This window comes from Oncorhynchus gorbuscha, unplaced genomic scaffold (genome assembly GCF_021184085.1).
Source record: "Oncorhynchus gorbuscha isolate QuinsamMale2020 ecotype Even-year unplaced genomic scaffold, OgorEven_v1.0 Un_scaffold_1082, whole genome shotgun sequence".
Taxonomy (NCBI): Eukaryota; Metazoa; Chordata; class Actinopteri; order Salmoniformes; family Salmonidae; genus Oncorhynchus; species Oncorhynchus gorbuscha.
Genome location: NW_025745970.1, coordinates 47,501 through 53,227, shown reverse-complemented (window position 1 = coordinate 53,227; position 5,727 = coordinate 47,501). Strand labels below are relative to the sequence as shown.

Below are 5,727 nucleotides of genomic sequence, written 5' to 3'. Positions count from 1 at the left end.
AAATTTTTAAGTGGAAATTACAAACTTTAGAAGTCTTTTTAAAACCTCGAATACACTACATGTTTTGCATTGCCATGCAGGAAAATTCCTGAAACAACAGGATGATCAAATTAAGATACAGCATCTGTAGCAAAGCAGGAAGATTTTGAACTTTACTTTCCTACTACAACCCATATGTCCTGTAATGACTACAACAATATCTGTCCCATGTCCTGTAATGACTACAACCTCATCTGTCCATGTCCTGTAATGACTACAACACCATCTGTCCATGTCCTGTAATGACTACAACACCATCTGTCCTGTAATGACTACAGCCTCATCTCTCCATGTCCTGTAATGACTACAGCCTCATCTGTCCTGTAATGACTACAACACCATCTGTCCATGTCCTGTAATGACTACAGCCTCATCTCTCCATGTCCTGTAATGACTACAGCCTCATCTCTCCATGTCCTGTAATGACTACAGCCTCATCTGTCCATGTCCTGTAATGACTACAACACCATCTGTCCATGTCCTGTAATGACTACAGCCTCATCTCTCCATGTCCTGTAATGACTACAGCCTCATCTCTCCATGTCCTGTAATGACTACAGCCTCATCTGTCCATGTCCTGTAATGACTACAGCCTCATCTGTCCATGTCCTGTAGTGACTACAGCCTCATCTGTCCATGTCCTGTAGTGACTACAGCCTCATCTGTCCATGTCCTGTAATGACTACAGCCTCATCTGTCCATGTCCTGTAATGACTACAGCCTCATCTGTCCATGCCCTGTAATGACTACAGCCTCATCTGTCCATGTCCTGTAATGACTACAGCCTCATCTGTCCATGTCCTGTAATGACTACAGCCTCATCTGTCCATGTCCTGTAATGACTACAGCCTCATCTGTCCTGTAATGACTACAGCCTCATCTGTCCTGTAATGACTACAGCCTCATCTGTCCATGTCCTGTAATGACTACAGCCTCATCTGTCCATGTCATGTAATGACTACAGCCTCATCTGTCCATGTCCTGTAATGACTACAACACCATCTGTCCATGTCCTGTAATGACTACAGCCTCATCTGTCCATGTCCTGTAATGACTACAGCCTCATCTGTCCATGTCATGTAATGACTACAGCCTCATCTCTCCATGTCCTGTAATGACTACAACACCATCTGTCCATGTCCTGTAATGACTACAGCCTCATCTGTCCATGTCCTGTAATGACTACAACACCATCTGTCCCATGTCCTGTAATGACTACAGCCTCATCTCTCCATGTCCTGTAATGACTACAACACCATCTGTCCCATGTCCTGTAATGACTACAACACCATCTGTCCATGTCATGTAATGACTACAGCCTCATCTCTCCATGTCCTGTAATGACTACAACACCATCTGTCCCATGTCATGTAATGACTACAACACCATCTGTCCCATGTCCTGTAATGACTACAACACCATCTGTCCATGTCCTGTAATGACTACAGCCTCATCTGTCCATGTCCTGTAATGACTACAACACCATCTGTCCATGTCCTGTAATGACTACAGCCTCATCTCTCCATGTCCTGTAATGACTACAACACCATCTGTCCCATGTCATGTAATGACTACAACACCATCTGTCCCATGTCCTGTAATGACTACAACACCATCTGTCCATGTCCTGTAATGACTACAGCCTCATCTGTCCATGTCCTGTAATGACTACAACACCATCTGTCCATGTCCTGTAATGACTACAGCCTCATCTCTCCATGTCCTGTAATGACTACAGCCTCATCTGTCCATGTCCTGTAATGACTACAGCCTCATCTCTCCATGTCCTGTAGTGACTACAGCCTCATCTGTCCTGTAATGACTACAGCCTCATCTGTCCATGTCCTGTAATGACTACAACAGCGTCTCTTATCTTCTCTTGTCATTACAGGTGAGGTGGATGTTTATCTCCCCCCTCCTCCCTCCCCACTCCCCCCTTCCACCCCCCTCATCCCACAGGGGTCTCCCTCTACCCTGGACACTGCCTCACCTCCCTCCCCTAACCCCATCCCCCTGCCTCCCAACCTTCCCTCACCCCGACTCCCTCAGACTCCCCAAATTCATCCCATTGTCAGTCTCTTGTCCTCCTCCTCCCACTTCCTCTCCTTCTCCTCTCTCCATCACCCCCAAAATTGTCCGTTCATTCACCCACTGCCACCACCTCCACCCCATCTCCCTCTACGTCTACCCCATCCACCTCTCCTGCCCCCCGCCATTGGGGCTTTGCGGCCCCCTCCACCTCTCTAGCCCCCTCGTCCTCTCCTGCCCCCCGACGTCGGGGCTTTGCTGATCTGGCTAAACGTGTGGTGATGCAGGAAAGACTGAAGAAAGCTGAGCTGGAGGAGGCTGAAGCGGGTGAGGAAGGTAAGGAAGGAGGGGGAGAGAGACAGACAGAGGGGGAGGAAGGAAGGTAGGAAGGAGGAAGAGAGACAGACAGAAGGGTGAGGAAGGAAGGTAGGAAGGAGAGAGAGAGCGACAGACAGAGGGTGAGGAAGGAAGGTAGGAAGGAGGGAGAGAGACAGACAGACAGAGGGGGAGGAAGGAAGGTAGGAAGGAGGGGGAGACAGACAGACAGACAGAGGGGGAGGAAGGAAGGTAGGAAGGAGGGAGAGAGACAGACAGACAGAGGGGGAGGAAGGAAGGTAGGAAGGAGGGGGAGAGAGACAGACAGACAGAGGGGGAGGAAGGAAGGTAGGAAGGAGGGAGAGAGACAGAGACAGACAGAGGGGGAGGAAGGAAGGTAGGAAGGAGGGAGAGAGACAGACAGAAGGGTGAGGAAGGAAGGTAGGAGGGAGAGAGACAGACAGACAGACAGAGGGGGAGGAAGGAAGGTAGGAAGGAGGGAGAGAGAGAGAGACAGACAGAGGGGGAGGAAGGAAGGTAGGAAGGAGGGAGAGAGACAGACAGAAGGGTGAGGAAGGAAGGTAGGAAGGAGGGAGGGAGAGAGCGACAGACAGAGGGGGGAGGAAGGAAGGTAGGAAGGAGGAAGAGAGACAGACAGAGGGGGGAGGAAGGAGGGTAGGAAGGAGAGGGAGAGAGAGAGAGACAGACAGAGGGGGAGGAAGGAAGGTAGGAAGGAGGGAGGGAGAGAGCGACAGACAGAGGGGGAGGAAGGAGGGTAGGAAGGAGAGGGAGAGAGAGAGACAGACAGAGGGGGAGGAAGAAAGGAAGGAGGGAGAGAAGAGAGACAGAGGGAGGAGGTAGGAAGGAGGGGGGGGACAGACAGACAGACAGACAGACAGACAGACAGACAGACAGACAGAGGGGGGAGGAAGGAATTCTCCTGTCGTTTAGACTTGGTCATAAAGCTAGCTACCAAGTCTCTGAAATCATCCATCGTGGGTCTATCTTCCAAACAGCATGCATGATGGGAGTTTGGTCGTTGGCCTTTATGTCAAAGTCAGAGCTGTCCTCCGCCCTGATTGGCTGTTGCCTCACTGAAATGTACAAAATTGTTCAACTCTGATCGCAAGCTCAACCGTTAAGTCGCTGTGTCTCCTAGTGTCTCATTCTTCCATTGGACATTTTTGGTTGCAGGTAGTCGGGTGCAGCCGAGGGTAGGAAGTCACCAATGGTATTGAGATGCAGCCGAGGGGAGGAAGTCACCACAGGTATTGAGATGCAGCCGAGGGGAGGAAGTCACCATAGTTATTGAGATGCAGCCGAGGGGAGGAAGTCACCACAGGTATTGAGATGCAGCCGAGGGGAGGAAGTCACCACAGGTATTGAGATGCAGCCGAGGGGAGGAAGTCACCATAGTTATTGAGATGCAGCCGAGGGGAGGAAGTCACCACAGGTATTGAGATGCAGCCGAGGGGAGGAAGTCACCATAGGTATTGAGATGCAGCCGAGGGGAGGAAGTCACCACAGGTATTGAGATGCAGCCGAGGGGGAGGAAGCTTAGCGGTTAAGAGTGTTAGGCCCATAACCAAAAGGTTGCTGGTTCAAATCCCCCGAGCCGACTAGGTGAAAAAATTGGCCAATGTGCCCTTGAGCAAGGCACTTAACCCTAATTACTAAATTGCTCTCGATTACAGCGTCAGCTAAATGACTCAAATCTGACATTTAAAAGGTAGAAGTTATTGGAGATGGAGGCCGAGAGGAGGAAGCCACTAGAGGTCATTGGAGATGGAGGCCGAGATGAGGAAGCCACTAGAGGTTATTGGAGATGCAGCCGAGAGGAGGAAGCCACTAGAGGTTACTGAGATGCAGCCGAGAGGAGGAAGCCACTAGAGGTTATTGGAGATGCAGCCGAGAGGAGGAAGCCACTAGAGGTTACTGAGATGCAGCCGAGAGGAGGAAGCCACTAGAGGTTATTGAGATGCAGCCGAGAGGAGGAAGCCACTAGAGGTTACTGAGATGCAGCCGAGAGGAGGAAGCCACTAGAGGTTATTGAGATGCAGCCGAGAGGAGGAAGCCACTAGAGATATTATTGGAGATGCAGCCGAGAGGAGGAAGCCACTAGAGATATTATTGGAGATGCAGCCGAGAGGAGGAAGCCACTAGAGATATTATTGGAGAAGCAGCCGAGAGGAGGAAGCCACTAGAGGTTATTGAGATGCAGCTGAGAGGAGGAAGCCACTAGAGGTTATTGGAGATGCAGCCGAGAGGAGGAAGCCACTAGAGGTTATTGGAGATGCAGCCGAGAGGAGGAAGCCTCTAGAGCAGGGGTGTCAAACATACGGCCCTCTAGAGTCTAGAGGGAGAGGAGGAAGCCTCTGTCTCTCCTCTCCTCTGTCTCTCCTCTCCTTTGTCTCTCCTCTCCTCTGTCTCTCCTTTCATTTGTCTCTCCTCTCCTCTGTCTCTCCTCTATCTCTCCTCTCCTCTGTCTCTCCTCTCCTCTGTCTCTCCTCTCCTCTGTCTCTCCTCTCCTCTCTCCTCTCCTCTCTCCTCCTCTATCTCTCCTTTCCTTTGTCTCTCCTCTCCTCTGTCTCTCCTCTCCTCTGTCTCTCCTCTCCTTTGTCTCTCCTCTCCTCTGTCTCTCCTCTACTCTCTCCTCTCCTCTCTCCTCCTCTGTCTCTCCTCTCATTTGTCTCTCCTCTCCTCTGTCTCTCCTCTCCTCTGTCTCTCCTCTCCTCTGTCTCTCCTCTCCTTTGTCTCTCCTCTCCTCTGTCTCTCCTCTACTCTCTCCTCTCCTCTCTCCTCCTCTGTCTCTCCTCTCATTTGTCTCTCCTCTCCTCTGTCTCTCCTCTCCTCTGTCTCTCCTCTCCTCTGTCTCTCCTCTCCTCTGTCTCTCCTCTCCTTTGTCTCTCCTCTCCTTTGTCTCTCCTCTCCTTTGTCTCTCCTCTCCTCTATCTCTCCTCTCCTCTATCTCTCCTCTCCTCTATCTCTCCTCTCCTCTATCTCTTCTCTCCTTTGTCTCTCCTCTCCTCTGTCTCTCCTCTCATTTGTCTCTCCTCTATCTGTCCTCTCCTTTGTCTCTCCTCTCCTCTGTTTCTCCTCTCCTTTGTCTCTCCTCTCCTTTGTCTCTCCTCTCCTCTATCTGTCCTCTCCTCTATCTCTCCTTTCCTTTGTCTCTCCTCTCCTCTGTCTCTCCTCTCCTCTCCTCTCCTCTCCTCTCCTCTCCTCTCCTCTCCTCTCCTCTCCTCTGTCTCTCCTCTCATTTGTCTCTCCTCTCCTTTGTCTCTCCTCTCCTCTGTCTCTCCTCTCCTTTGTCTCTCCTCTTCTTTGTCTCTCCTCTGTCTCTCC

General features: G+C 51.0%; 1 pseudogene; it reads left to right on the top strand.

Moving 5' to 3' along the window:
• Positions 1 to 2,263: 2,263 nt before the first annotated feature.
• The window catches only part of LOC124021193, a 32,855-nt pseudogene continuing 29,391 nt past the window's right edge, over positions 2,264 to 5,727 (top strand).